The sequence below is a fragment of the Hippopotamus amphibius genome, chromosome 16, assembly GCF_030028045.1.
Source record: "Hippopotamus amphibius kiboko isolate mHipAmp2 chromosome 16, mHipAmp2.hap2, whole genome shotgun sequence".
Classification (NCBI taxonomy): domain Eukaryota; kingdom Metazoa; phylum Chordata; class Mammalia; order Artiodactyla; family Hippopotamidae; genus Hippopotamus; species Hippopotamus amphibius.
In genome coordinates, this window is record NC_080201.1 from 51,872,216 (window position 1) to 51,887,937 (window position 15,722).

Genomic DNA, 15,722 nt, shown 5'->3' on the forward strand with positions numbered 1-15,722 from the left:
AACGAGCTGTGTGTGTGTGGTGTTAAAGAGCCCAGCTCCAGCCCCCTCCCCAGTGGCTGCTGCCTGCTGCATGGCCATGTGGGGAGTCCAAAGTTCTCCTCCTCCCAAAAAGAAAAAATAAACAGCCTGGATGGGCATAAGCTCAGGGGATAGGGGACAGTCGGGAGTTGGGGAGCTCAGTGGCACTGGAAAAACAAACAAACAAACAATACAAAAGACTGTACCTGAGTCATTCTTTACCCACCTTAGTGTTAGGGTCTCAAATTCAAATGCTTCAGGGCCCAGGTGAGTGATGCTAGAGGGAAGCAGGTGCAGGATAAGAAAATCAAAGTACAAAGGGGAAGATACACAACTAGGGACATTCTGCTTAAGGGCTGGATGGAACAGAGAGGGAAATGTCCCCATTTTAAATAATATTTTTTATAACCACTCTGTGGGTCTGGCCCATGAGGTATCAGTTTTAATCTTCTAGGTTCAGCTCAAGTTGTATAAATGCGGGACAGGGGCTTCTGTTTGACCTGACCAGTCATGAGTTTCAGGAAGGATCACTTTCCCACTGGTGCCACATGGAGGATGATACCAATAGTGCCTGCTGTACAGGAGTGCTTGCTGGTGGTTACATGAATCATTCTGTGTGTCAAGTGCTTCGAACTTCACCTGACACCTGGCAAGTGCCAGTGATTGTTATCATAACCCTGAGACTTCCTGGAAATGCCGAGCCCTGTAGCTGGTCAGATGGTAAGGGCAGGTGGCTAGATCCTGTAATTCACTCCATCTCCCTTACCTGGGGGCCAGATTCTCTCCTCTTCAAAGGGCAGCAAGAAACACTTAGAACAGGGGCCTTGGCAGGGAGAGGTGTCAGACTGTGAGAGGCTCAAGCTCCACAAAGGGAAGATGGTTGCACAACTTTGTCCTAAAACCCATTGAATTGTACAATTTAAATGGGTGAGTTGTATGGTATATGAATTATAGCTCAATAAGCAGTCAAAAAGAAAAAGAAAACTCTACAAAGAGAGTCAAAAAGTGACCCTTCAGCTGATACAGGGAACCTGGCCCAAGCACATTCAACAAATATTTTCTGTATAATAGCTGCTTTATAATAAGTGAGTGTTGAGAAAACAAACTTTAGCCCAGCCTGAGGGGGTGAGAGCTAGGGAGGGCTCTTGGAGAAGAAGTCTGAGCTGAGACCTAAACAATATGGGAAAATGAGCCAGACAAAGCAGTGGAGGAGGGTGTTCCAGGTGGAGGGAACCGCATCGGCAGAGAAGTACAGGTAAGGAAGGCAAATATCCTTTAAATGTCCCCTCCCCTTTCTTTTGTATATCAGTTCTTGTGTTGGACAATGCTGGTGACATTTTTAGTGCCCAAGAAATCCCTGGTCTCTGCCTTCATGGAGCTCCAGTGAGGGACAAAGACACACTGTCAGACATGACCATTTGTGCTGGGATGGGAGAGGCAAAGGAGAGGGGTCGGAGCTGAGACAGGGAGGATCAGAGGCTGTGGGTTCCCAGAGGAGGCACCTGACCCAGCCTGACAGAACATCAGGGGAAGGCTTCCTGGAGGAAGAGATAGAGTGCTGAACAGTCGCTGTTCCAAGATCCCTCTAAGAATCTGTTGACAGCTCTGGACATTCACAGAAGAAAAACACACGAACGTTGTAGGCAATTTCCAAATACTCCCATTTCCTCAAGGGCCTGTGCCTGGGCGGCCCACAGTTATCCCATTACCCTCCACAACCACCTTGCTGTATAAATGTCCCAGGAATGGGGACTGGGGTGGCCAACAGTGCTGGAAAACTGAGGTGGAATTTCAACATCCTGGATGTGGGGTGGGGTTTTGAGAGCCCCAAACTTCCCTTTCCCCCTGCTCCGGGACTGGAGTGTGTGCCAAGGATCTAGCTATTTCCTGCTTACATCCTCCGCACAAACCTCTAGCCCCAGCGCTGTGGGGCCTTTGGCACGTGCCTGGACCAACGCGTTCTCCTTTGGAATGTCCAGCGGGAAATAGTCCAGACCGTCACCACCCTAGCGAGACAAGCGCCGCAGCGCCCCCTGACGGTCACTGAGCAAGCGCGTCCCAAGCCGCCCGCGCCCCCTAGTGGCAGATGCTTATACAGTCATCAGCGAGCACCGACCGCCGGTGCCTGCCTTTGGTCTGCAGGCTGGAGTCAACATTGTCGCCGTCCACATCTCCCTCTCCCTCTCCCTCTCCTCCTTCTTCACCACCACCACCACCACCACCATCATCATAGCTAATACATAAATAGGGCATTCTATGTGCCAGGCACTATACTGCTTTATACATGTCACCGCATTTAATCCTCACATCAGCCCTTTGAAATGGGTTCTGTTACCGTCTCCATTTTCCTCATTTGAAGCACAGAATGGTAAGGACACTACTTACCCAAGATCACACAGCTACTAAGTGTCAGAGTCTGGATTGAACCTAGGCAGTTTGTCTCCGGAGTCCATTTTCTGAACTGTTCAAAAATAATCATGAAGTGAAGTAATATGGTGGTTGGGGATTGCTTCAAAATAATTCCGCGGAAGAGCTGTGTGTCAGAGTGGAAAGAACCTGGGTACCTGGATCACCACGTTGCCAGCCTGGATCATTTCACCTGTGGGTGTTACGTGAGAGAGTACTATGTGAGAATAAACGTTTTCATTTAAGTCATCGTATTTTGAAGCGTCTTTGCTGTAGTGACTTAGCTTTTACCCTAAAGCAAGGGCACCAGAATCACCTGGAGGGCTTGTGAAAAGGCAGATCGCTGGGCTCCACCCCCAGTAAGTCTGGAATAGGGACCTAGACTTTGTATTTCAAATAAGTTCCCAAGGGCTGCTTCTGACCTGGGGGCCAGGCTTTGAGAACCAATGCCCCCAGGAATGAGGAATGCAGGTCCTTACTGGGTGTTGTTTTGTATGCCCAGCACTCACTAGCTCTCTTTGGGAGACCTGCCTTCTTCACCCTGAATCCACACGGCTGACCCCACTGGAAGACTCCAGGCTTGGCCAACGAGTGGATCCCATCCCATGGCCTTTGCAGTTGGTTCAGGAATGGGCGTGTCCCTGAAGTCGGACCAATGAGAGGCAATCCTGGAGGATTGTTGGGGAGGGGCCTTCTAGGCTTGCTGTGCTTGGAAGGGCTTAGGCCCGCGGAGCATTGGGGGCTTCCCTGAGGGGAGGACTAGTCTGAAATTGAAGCCAACACAGGGGAAAGCAGGGCTGAGAGATGAACAGAGAGACTGTTCCTGACATATATAATCTGTGCCTCTGGGTCCAGTGAATCCCCAGAATCTTTCAGGAATTTGACATTTCCCTTCACATCCTGCATCGAATCTGTCAGCAAATTCTGTCAACTCTACCTATAAAAGGTGTCCCATCCTGTATTTTTTAATTGAAATATAGTGACGTATAACATTATATAAATTATAGGTGTACAATAGAGCGATTCGCAATTTGTAAAGGTTAGCCCCCATTTATAGTTATTATAAAATAGTGGCTATATTCCCTGTGTTGTACAATATGTCCTTCTGTCCTGTATTGGAGGAAAAGTTATGCTATATATCAGAACATTATTAGATCAATGACAGAATTGGAATACAAATAGTAGAAAAGGAAAATTTTGCGTATTAGGGTTAAATTTATGAAAGTTAGTCATCATACTGTGGTTATGTAAGAGAATATCGATGTTCTTAGGAAATGCACACTGAACTATTTAGGAGTAAAAGGCCGTGGTGTGTGTACTTTAGCTTCAAATTATACAACCTCCTTCTGCCAAAACACACATGAGAGCAAATGTTAAAGAGGGTAAAAATGTTAGCAAGAGATGAAACTGAGTAAAAAGTATATGATATATACTATGTTTTTTTAATTAATTTTTTTAAATTTTATTTATTTATTTAATTTTTGGCTATGTTGCATCTTTGTTGCTGCAAGTGGGCTTTCCCTAGTTGTGGCAAGCAAGGGCTATTCTTTGTTGTGACGCAGGCAAGCTCACTAATTGTGGCATGTGGGCCCGAGAGCACAGGTTCAGTAGTTGTGACACACGGGCTTAGTTGCTCAGTGGCATGCAGGATCTTCACCGGCCAGGGATCAAACCCATGTCCCCTGCATTGGCAGGAGGATCCTTTTTTTTTTTCTTTAAGAACTTTTATTGAGATACAATTGACATACAACAAACTGCATATATTTAAAGCGTACAATTTGATATTTTTTTTCTCACTAGTAATATATGTATGGCATCCCAATCTCCCAATTCATTCCACCCCAACACCCATCGCTTTTCCCACTTGGTGTCCTATGTTTGTTCTCTACATCTGGGTCTCTCTTTCTGCCTTGCAAACTGGTTGATTCATACCATTTTTCTATATTCCACATATATGTGTTAATATGATATTTGTTTTTCTCTTTCTGACTCACTTCACTCTGTATGACAGTCTCTAGGTCCGTCCATGTCTCTACAAATGTCACAGTTTCATTCCTTTTTACAGCTGAGTAATATTCCATTGTATATATGTACCACATCTTCTTTATCCATTCATCTGTTGATGGACATTTAGGTTGTTTCCATGTCCTGGCTATTGTAAATAGTGCTGCAATGAACATTGGAGTGCGTGTGTCTTTTTGAATTACGGTGTTCTCTGGGTATATGCCCAGCAGTGGGATTGCTGGGTCATATGGTAACTTTATTTTTAGTTTTGCAAGGAACCTCCATACTGTTCTCCATAGTGGCTGTATCAATTTACATTCCCACCAACAGTGCAAGAGCATTCCCTTTTCTTCACACCCTCTCCAGCATTTACGGTTTGTAGATTTTCTGATGATGCCCATTCTAACTGGTGTGAGGTGATACCTCATTGTTGTTTTGATTTGCATGTCTCTAATAATTAGTGATGTTGAGCAGCTTTTCATGTGCCTCTTGGCCATTCGTGTCTTCTTTGGAGAAATGACTATTTAGGTCTTCTTGCCCATTTTTTGATTGGGTTGTTTGTTTTTTTTGATATTGAGCTGCATGAACTGTTTTTATATTTTGGAGATTAATCCTTAGTCTGTTGATTCATTTGCAAATGTTTTCTCCCATTCTGAGGGTTGTCTTTTCCTCTTGCTTATAGTTTCCTTTGGCAGGCAGATTCTTAACCACTGTGCCACCAGGGAAATCCCCTTTATACTACTCTTAGTCTTGCAACTTGCAATCTCCAAAAAAAAAAAAGGCTTAAAATTTTTTTTGAGAAATGAGAGATCTAAACTTCTGGACAACAATGTCAATATAAGTAGAACAGGGGAGATAAAGATAAAGTGCTCTATGATCCAGGTAGTGTTTTGTCAGAGGATTAAACTTTTAATTCAACTTCAGATCTGATTTTTTACATCTGATCAGATGGTAAAATTTCAAGGATTACTACTAACAGAATAGAAATGGGGACTTCCCTGGTGGCACAGTGTTAAGTATTCACCTGACAATGCAGGGGACACTGGTTCGATCCCTGCTCCAGGAAGATCCCACATGCCACAGAGCAACTAAGCCTGTGTGCCACAACTGCTGAGCCCGTGTGCTGCAATTACTGAAGCCCGCCTGCCTAGAGCCCGTGGTCTGCAACAAGAGAAGCCCGCGCACTGCAACGAAGAGTAGCCCCCGCTCGTCACAACTAGAGAACACCCACGCACAGCAACGCTGCCAAAAAAAAGAAAGAAAGAAAGAAAGGGTGCCTGGATTCCAAATTAGTAGAGGGCAAAGGAAGAGTAAGAAAACATAAGACAAAACAAAGAAACAAAAAAATGCAGTCACTTCAAAGAAACCTTAATGAGAGGAGGAGAAAGCATAGAAAAAATGGGGACAATAAAATCACAAAGTAAGGTGGCTGGAGTGAGTAAAATATATGACTAATCACACAGAGAAAATATGTATTCTGAGTCTAAACATTTCCAGCTACCTCCACTGCTTCCACCCTTGTCCCGCCCTCCTCTCCCGGCTTCCTCCTCCCACCCCTGCCTCCAGTCCCTTTCTCAGCTAGAGGGACTCTGAACACCCAAGTCAGATTCAGTCCCTCCCCTGCTCCATCTCACTCAGAGTAAAAGCCGGAGGCCCCACTGAGCCAACAGGACTCTGCACCATCTGCTTCTGGTTTCAACCTCCCCCCCCACCACTTCCCGGCTTAGTCCTCTCCAGGCACATGGGCCTCCTTGTTGTTTCCCTAAAATACCAGACATGTTCTCACCTCAGGACCTTTGCACTGGCCATTCCCGCTGCCTGGGGGACTCTTTCCACTTGGCTCACTTCCTTACCACCAACGGAGAACAGATAAATAAACTGGGTCCACTCACAGTCTGTACTGTTTTGCATGTGCGTCGACTTCAATAAACAGCTTAAAGAAACAAGAGAAAACAAAATGGAATGAACCTCCGTGTTCCCACCACCCAGCTTAAGAAACAAGACATTTCCAGCTCTCAGGCCCTTCTCTCCCAACACAATGTGCTTTTATACCCGCACCCCCTGCCCTGCCGCCTCAGTTCCTTTCCCCAGCTTACTAAGCGCATCTTCCCACTCAGAACTCTGGCGGCAAGCGGGGTGGGGCCAGGGCGCTGGGCTGAGAGTGGGTGTGTGGTGGGGGGTCTTGGGTGGGGAGAAGGAGAGATGGGATTTCCAGATCCTCAGCCAGCGGAGCTTGAAGTAGTGCTCCTGGGGTGCCCTTGCCCTGAGTACTGATGGGGGGTTGCTTTGGAGGGCGGCCCCCAAGTGATCAGGGCCCAGGGTCTGCGAGGCAGGACTTAGCGCTCAGCCTTGCTGTAAAGTAGCCACTGGAAATGCAAGCTGCTTGCATGCAAGCTCTCTCTTGGTCTCTCTCTGTATCTCTTTCTCTGTATCTCTCTCCCTCCCTGTCTCCATTCCTCTGTCCCAATCTCTCTCTCCTCAAAAAGAAAAAAAATCACAATTATTTATGTCAAGTTTTATTACATCAGACTGTAACCAAAGGATCCAACTTTGAATCTTTCAACAAACTTTGAATAAATAGCAGTGCTTCTTTTTTTTTCTTTTTTGTACTATAATGTTTATTTTTAAATTTTCTTATTGGCATGACTTTATATACTGTATATGAGGTTCGAGAACAGTTCAGCCTTTGCATTTCTTTTCTGGCTATTAATATTGTCTGTTTCATTTCCTGATTATTACAGGAAATGATCTTGTATAGGGAATGGAGGCCCTTCGCAGGTCTCTGTGATATCCAGGGACACACCAGAGGGTGTGGTGACATTTAGGAAGCTGGGGGTGGGGAGGGGGAGAGGGTGTTGAAGGGGCCCAGGTGACCCAAGGGAAGGCTGGAGGCCAGGCAGGCACCCAGATGGGACAGGCCCTGGCGACTCTGGGCTGGAGGAGGGGGTGAATTCCAGTCCCCTGAAAGTAGAAACCACAGAATGCAGTGTCACGAGGGAGGAGAGGGTATTAGGAGGGCCTGGTTGCTGTGTGCAGGCCTGATGCGTGGGCAAGGAGATGGCTCAGCCTGGGTGGCTGTGAATAAAGAAGGAAGGGCAGGTCACACTAACCACTGCCATCACAAAGAGCTTCCTGGGCACCCTTCCTTACTCACTGGGTCTTCACAGCACCCCCCTTACACATGAGGAGACTGAGGCTCCAAGAGACGAAGACCCGGAAGCCAGAGAGCGGAACTGGAGTCCAGCTGTCCTACCTAACCCTGTGCTCTGAAATCTTAAATAACTTCAGGGCTTCAACCACCTCCAATTACTGCTTTTTCTCCCATTAGAAGAAAAAAAAATACAGTAACGTAAAAACTAAACACACTTGAAAACAACATATAAGGGAAAACCCATCAGGATAACAGCTGACCTTTCTACAGAAACTCTGCAGGCCAGAAGGGAATGATATACTGAAAGTCCTGAAAGAGAGAAACCTACAGCCAAGAATACTCTACCCAGCAAGAATCTCATTCAGATTTGAGGGAGAAATCAAAAGCTTTCCAGACAAGCAAAAGTTAAGAGAATTCAGCACCACCAAACCAGCCTTACAACAAGTGCTAAAGGAACTTCTCTAAGTAGGAAACACAAGAAAAGGAAAACAGCTACAAATACAAACCCAAAACAATTAAGAAAATGGTAATTGGAACACACATGTCAATAATCACTTTAAATGTAAATGGATTAAATGCTCCAACCAAAAGACACAGACTGGCTGAATGGATACAAAAACAAGACCCTTCTATATGCTGCCTACAAGAAATCCACTTCAGACCAAGGGATACATATAGACTGAAAGTGAAGGGATGGAAAAAGATATTTCATGCAAATGGAAGTCAAAAGAAAGCTGGAGTAGCAATACTCATATCAGACAAATTAGACTTGAAAGTAAAGACTATTAAACACACTTGATTACAAAGCCTGAGGGGAGTTTTGGAGTGACAGAACTGCCATGAACCCTGCTTGCGGTGGTGGTTGTATGATTCCATGCATTTGTCAAAAGTCATAAAACAGTGCACACGTGCACACACACACACCCCCATCAATGACTTTTACTGTTTGTAAATAAGAGTATATATAAAAAAAAAACAAAACAGTGAATGTACTTTGTCTGGATCCCAATTCAAACAGAACAGCTGTAAAGAGGTTTTTTGTGTTTTGGCTGCGTTGGGTCTTCGTTGCGACAGGTGGGCTCCTTAGTTGTGGCTCACCAGCTCCTTAGTTGTGGCATGCATGTGGGATCTAGCTCCCTGACCAGGGATTGAACCTGGGCCCCCTGCATTGGGAGGTTGGAGTCTTAACCACTGCACCACCAGGGAAGTCCAAAGAGATGTTTTTGAAAGAGTTGGGGGAAACGTGAATAAGGATTGGCAATGGGATGATTTTTAACATTTCGTTAGATGTGATAAGGCATTGTAATTATATGAGGAAATGCAGCCCCCCCCCCTTTACTTTGACGTTCGTTGTGATATTTAAGAATGAACATGATGTCCATCACTTGTGTTTTTTTTTTAAGTGTTTCTAAATAGAGAGGAAAGAAGATGACATAGCAAAATGTTGATAGTTCTTGAAGCTGTGGGTTTATTGTCTCTCTGCTTTTGGTATCTGTTTGGAAATGTTCATAACCCGAAGTTAAAATTCTCGAAAATAAAATTAAGAAGAGTTTGTTGTTGGTTAAGCACAATTTGGAAAATACAGAAAACTAGAAAGCAAAGAAACCTCTTCCCCAATCCCACATCACTATTGTAGTTAACATTTTGATGTATTTCCTTTCAGCCTTTTCTATTTTATTCAGGCTTTAAAAGTGGTGTGTGTGTGTATGTGTTTTACATAACTGTGTGAGCAAATTGTTTATACAGTCCTGCTTTTTCCCTTCTTAAAACGTAAGCTGTTCCCTTGTTAAAACATCTTTGTGTAAACACAATCTCTAATGTTTGCATGGTGTTTACTCAACGGGGCAGTGTTGCCAGACATTGAAGCTGTTTCCAATTTCCTCCCATTATAAATAATGCCTCCATGCACATCCTCATGCGTCCCAGAGGTGGGATTGCTGGGCCAAAGGGTGCGGATCCCTTGGCAGCTCACAGTCAAAATCTCCATAGTGTTTCTGCCTGACCCGAAGTTGAAATGACCTCATATGGTTAGAGTGAGATTTCACTCCTATTTGTTATTTCCTAAAGTTTTGATTCATGACTGGAGTTCATAAGAGGATGCGTTTTTTTTTTTCCCCTAGTTGTAGGAAACAGAAATCCATTCACACTAGCTCATGTCAAAAGGGGGTTGTGGCAGTCAGCAAGTAAAGCTAATATTCAGTTTTGTTGACCTAAAACAATCAAACAGCCAGGTATTTTACCAGCAAAATGGGTTTATTTGGGAACAGCAGAGAATTACAACTTGGGACATGGACTCTATGGCAAAGCACAAGTAAGTGGGGAGAAGAAAGGCGAGGGACATTCTTTTATAGAGGGGAAGGGGGAGCTGTGAGGGGCTGTTATAAGCAGAGTTCATTGGAAGAAACTGGGAGCTTGAAGTTTAGTGGCTTTTCATTGGCTGAGTTGTAACAGTCTCGTATTATTGGCTGGACTGTTGCTAGGCAAGAAGAAATTCTTCCTCCTGCTGGGTAGTAAAGCAGTAACCTTCTTCTTGTTGGAAATAGAAAGGTACATCTCTTCCTGTCCAGTCTATAATTGCGCTGGAGAGGCAGGGCATGACAGCTCCCCGTTCTGGCTACCCAACTTCATTTTAAATGACGCTTCTGTTTACTAATTTTCACAAGCTATCTTCACTAATTGGACAAGATATCTTGCTATGTTGATTGTTGAGATACTAAATTATTTCTGTATTGGTTGGCAAATCATGTTGCCTCAAGATCTGCACATGTTCCACACTACTACCACTCCAACTGCACCTCCATCCCCACTTCCCCAACTTCCCACAATGCAGGGGGGAAAAGAATTAATATCAGGCACAGCAATGAAGCATTCTGATCACTCAGTGCCCAAATTACTGGTTGTTCAATACTTTGATTAATCTTGGATACAAGCAACAGAAAAGCTGAGTCAGATGGCTTAACCTGTAAAGGAAATTTGTAACTGGAAATTCCACACTTGGCTGGCTTCAGCTAAAGTTGACACATCTGTTCAGCAATGTCACCAAGGAGCCCGTTTCTTTTCATCCCTCTGCCCCACCTTTTCCAGGGGCAGTTCCGAGGACAGTTGCCAGCTGCCTTTGGGCCACAAGGACACTCATTCATATCCCCCAGGTAAAAGGGAGCATTTTTGTCTCAGATTTCCCCGGCAAAGTAATAACGCTGATTCTGAGTGGACAGCTGAGGTCACATGCCCATGCCAGAGCCAACCACTGTGGCCTGGGGTGGACCCAAATGCCCAGATTGGCTGAGCCAAATCACATGTTCCTCAATGGTAACACCCTCTGCTTGAAGCCACAAGAGGTTCAAATTCCATTTTTATCCAATTCCCATTGTTCTCTCTGCCCTGTTTCCGGTAAAAAGGAGCTAATAATGACACTTACTTCCTAGGGTTGCTGTGAAGATTAAATGAGTTCATTAATGCCGGGCGCTTAGAATGGTGCTTATAACACAGAAAGCACTTAAATGTTAGCTACTGTTATTTTCATTAAATGATTATTCTCAGCTCTCCAGGCTGCAATTCTCTGCCAGCTCCTCATTTTCTGTACTCCACCCTCTTTCAAGTTACTACTGCTGGATAACCAATCTCTCCAAAACACGGTGGTTTAAAGCAACAATAGTCAGCCTTTGATCTCTCACCATGTCTGGGGTCAGGTTTTGGGAAGGGTCCAGCTGGGCAATTCTGCCTTGCGATCCCATATGGATGTATTTAGTTGGTGGCTGAGGCTGGGTCAGTGACACAGCTGCAGGTGGGTGGGCAGCTCTCTCTCTCCCTGTAGTCTCAGGGCTTCTCCATGTGGTCTCTCCACATAGGCTGGTTCGGGCTTCCTCAGATCATGGTGGCCTCAGGGCAGTCAGACTTCTTGCATGGTAGCTCTGGTCTTCAGGGTCACTGTTTCACATAAGAGGCAGAAACAGCCTCACCTCCTCTCATCTAGCTTTGGGGCTCATACAGCATCACTTCTGCCACATGCTACTGGTTATAAACAATGCACAAGCCTGCTCAGAGGCAAAAAGAGGGCAGGCAAATCCCACTTCTCAATGGGAGGAGTGTCAAGGTTCTAGAAAAATCCGTGGGGTGGGAAACGTTATTGCAGCCATCTTTGGAAATTACAATCTGGCTCCTCTTGGTACTAACTTAAGTCCCATCTCTGTGCCCAATACCATCCACCTGGGTCACAGCCTCCAAATCCCAGTTCTAGAAGGAAATAGTTTATTGAGACATCTCTGTTCCTTGGGATCAAAAACATGCTTGTTTTTTAGTGACTGCCCCCACCTGCTATCTGTTAATTTCCTTTTTTCCTGCCAAATAAAGGCCACAGGGAACCTTAATGAGAATTTCACCAGATTCTCTGTTTCTCTCATTTTCTTTTCTTTTTTTCTTTTTCTTTTTCTTTTTTTTGGCTGTACAGCCACAGCAGGCAGGATCTTAGTTCCCCAACCAGAGACGGAACCCAAACCCCTGCAGTGGACTCACAGCGTCTCAACTGCTGGACCTCCAGAGAAGTCCCTCATTTTCACTCATTTTAAAACAGTCTCGGACACTAGATTATTTTATGGAATGATTGCTCCTGTTTCTTAGGTGTGATAACGGTACTGCGGTTCTGTAAGAGAATGGCCTCATTCTTAGAGGATACATGCTGAAGTATTTAGGAGCCAAGACTCAGGATGGTTCAGCAAATGTTCACGTGTATGTGAGCATGTGTGGGTATTCAGAGAAAGAAGGGAAACAGCATGAAATGTTAACAACTGCTGATTCTAGGTAGAGGGTACGTGGGAGTTCATTGTACCATTCTCTCAACTTCTCCATAGATATCGATTTTTTCATAATAAGTATTTGAGGGGAAAGAAACTTCAGCTAGGGACTTCCCTGGTGGCACAGTGGTTAAGAATCTGCCTGCCAATGCAGGGGACACAGGTTTGATCCCTGGTCCGGGAAGATCCCACATGCTGCGGAGCAACTAAGCCCATGGCCACAACTACTGGTCCTGTGCTCTAGAGTGGCAAGCCACAGCTGTTGAGCCCACACACCACAACTACTGAAGCCCACGTGCCTAAAGCCTGTGCTCTGCAACGAGAAGCCACCGCACTGAGAAGCCCGCACACCACAACGAAGAGTAGCCCCCACTCGCAACTAAAGAAAGCCTGTGTGCAGCAACGAAGACCCAACACAGCCAATACATACAGACCTACATTTATATAAAAAAAGACATTCCTATTTTAAAAAAAATCTCATAATTTGAATATACAAAAGTCCAAAAGCACATATTCCATTAGCTGGCAGAGCAATGACATCATCACATGTCCTGGAGCCTCTGGAAAACGCCACTGTACACTCATGAGAAAATGAGAGTGAACTAGGCAAAAAAATCCTGGTAATATTCTGAAAATACTTTTAACTTTGTGGACAAAAATTCTCGGAGACTCCCAGGGTACCCTGGACCAAACATTGAGACCTGTTCTAAAGGCATTTATAAGCCTGGGATGGCTAGACATGCAAAACGTGCTGCCAGGTACAGGACAATTCAACCTCAAATATCCAAAGTGCCCCGTTGGATACACTGGTATCCCTTTGATGCAGTTATCTGTGACCTGGAGGGGGTCTTGCACATAAACAGGGTTGGGGGGTATGGTGGGGGAGGGGTCACAACTATAATGATCAACTTGGTACTAAATACTGGAAGCTGAGAGTTCCCTAGTGGCCTAGTGGTTAGAATTCTGAGCTTTCACTGTGCAGCCCGGGTTCAATTCCTGGTCAGGGAACTGAGATCCCGCAAGCTACGTGGTGCAGCCAAATATATACATAAATAAATACAGGAAACTTCAGACGTACAAAGAGACTCTGGAGCTCTATTTCCCACTCCATCACTTCCTTGCTGTGTGACTCTGGGTAAGTTCCTTAACCACTCTGTGGCTCAGTCAGGAAAATGGAGACAATAACAGTATCTACTGTTTTTCTCTGAGTATTACTGTTACTCTAGTGACCACATTCAAGAGGCCACCAATGGTAAGATGCATTGTTACTACAAATCACTAGGAGAGAAAAAAAAAGCTTCCAGTTAAACTAGGACACACAAGCATTGTAAGATGCATTCTGATTTCAAAGGTGTTAACAAGTAGGGGAGGAAGGGGGTCATTAAAATATAGTTTTATCATGTGCACACGTGCACAGAAGAATTTAGCAATAAGGATATCCACCATAGCACTGTTTGTAGCAGCAAATCACGCTAAAACCCCCACAATCACGGATCAATCACACTACTTACGGGACAGCCACAAAATGTGAATGAAGGTTTTTTCAAAGATTGTTCCAAAAGCCTGTGGCTCCTCTAAAGTGAATCTCTCTCTTTCATTCTTTCTCATCTCCTTTCTCTTTCCCATTGTCTATCTCTGTCTCTCTCCTCTGTGAGTGTATAAAGTAAATAAAAAATAAAGCTCTTCTACAAAGAAAAATTTCTGGAGGGAATTCCCTGGCGATCCAGTGGTTAGGACTCCGAGATTTCACTGCCAAGGGGGGCCCGGGTTAGATCCCTGGTTGGGGAACTAAGATCCCACAAGCTGTGTGGCATAGCCAAAAAAAAAAAAAAAAAAAAATTGCTACATCCTCTCCTGGCTTATTGTCTTCATAATACTTTTCACCACCAGCCATTATATCATGTATCTACTTGTTTATTTCAGTTTTTTAAATCCTCTCATTAGAATATCAACTGCAGCAAAGTAAGATTTTTTTCTTCCCCCCCAACCCCCCACTGCTGTATCCCTAGGGCCTAGAACAGTAGCTGGCATAGGTGTTCAATACATAGTTTTGAATGAAGGAATGAAAGAGCAGACATATCTTCCCATTAGCCACGGCCCCAACGGTACTCTGAGGTCCCTGAGGGCAGGGCCCGTGTGTGTCATTGTGTATCCTCAGCACTCAGTACCTGATAGAGAGGCAAGTATTCCGAAAATGCTTGTAAAATGAAGAAAAGAAGACAATGATGGGAAGTAATTAGTGGTTGCCTGGGGCTGAGGAGGGGAACGGGAATGGAAATTGACTGCAAGTGGGCACAAGAGATCTTTTCAAGGTGATGGAAACGTTCTAAAATTGGATTGTGATGATAGCTGCACAGCTCTGCAAAAACACTCACTCAGCATCATTACATCACTTAAAACAGGTGAATTCTATGATATGTAGATTACACCTCAACAACACTGTTAAACAAAACTAAGCAAAATATGTGTGAGGGACTAAAAAAATGCTCCCTAGTAGGTGCCCTGAAGGTCGTCTGAACCTTACTCTGTGCTGCCCTGGGCGATGCTGGGGACAAAGCGGTGACTATGACAGCCCTTGACCCTGGCTTCACAGGCCCAGTGACAGCCGAGAGGGTCAAGGCCGGGAAGCGTAGGGGCATGTAGCAGATCCAGACGGGAGGAGTCACTGAGGACTTCCTAGCGGAGTGGACCACTGAGCCAGAGCCTGAAGGATAACGCTGTCCATGGCTGTGACCTTAGCATAGGTCTAGCGGGTCCCTCCTGCGGAGCCACGCATCCGGCCCTTCCGCGGGTTCCGGAGGACAGGGCCGCACGGGGGTGCTCTTCTACTGCGCTCGGGGAAGATCTACCGCATCCACTTGGCCTTGCAGGAGGCCCGAGATCCGAGCGGCGCCTGCGAGGGCGGGTGTTGTTTGTCGGGGGAATGTTTCCGAAGAGACAGAGGCAACAGGGGGCGCCGAGTGGCCCTTCGTAGGCTGGTGCAAGCAGCCCCCGGGAGCAGCGGATCGCCAGCGCGGCGGGTGGGGGAAGGGGGGGGCTGTTTTTGGTCCCGCGAAATCAGGTCCCACAGAGGCCCCAGCGCAGCGCCGAGCTTTCCAAAGAGCTCCGGAAAAGGGGGCGGGGCGCTAAGCGCAGACTGGCGTGGAATGTTCCAAAATAGCCCTTGCCGCTGGGGGTGGCTCCTAAGAGGAGGCGTGGGGGGAGGCGGAGCTTTCCAAGGCGACCCGGGAAGGGGGCGCTGAAGCAGCCCCAGCTGGAAGTTGCCCCAAACGAGACCTCGATGGGGGGGGGGTGCCTCTCACGTGGTGTCAGGTGGGACGACCCCCCCTCACGTGGTGTTAGGTGGGACGACC

At 45.8% G+C, this 15,722-nt stretch overlaps 1 long non-coding RNA gene across 1 annotated transcript; it reads right to left on the reverse strand.

Annotated features, from left to right (window-relative positions):
* Positions 1-258: 258 nt before the first annotated feature.
* LOC130838317 (uncharacterized) lies at positions 259-6,273 on the reverse strand. The gene is made up of 4 exons (XR_009049652.1): positions 6,215-6,273; positions 2,583-2,617; positions 2,404-2,479; positions 259-295 (listed from the first exon to the last, which is right to left on the reverse strand). It is a non-coding gene; the product is annotated as an uncharacterized LOC130838317 (long non-coding RNA).
* Between the last annotated feature and the right edge of the window lie 9,449 nt (positions 6,274-15,722).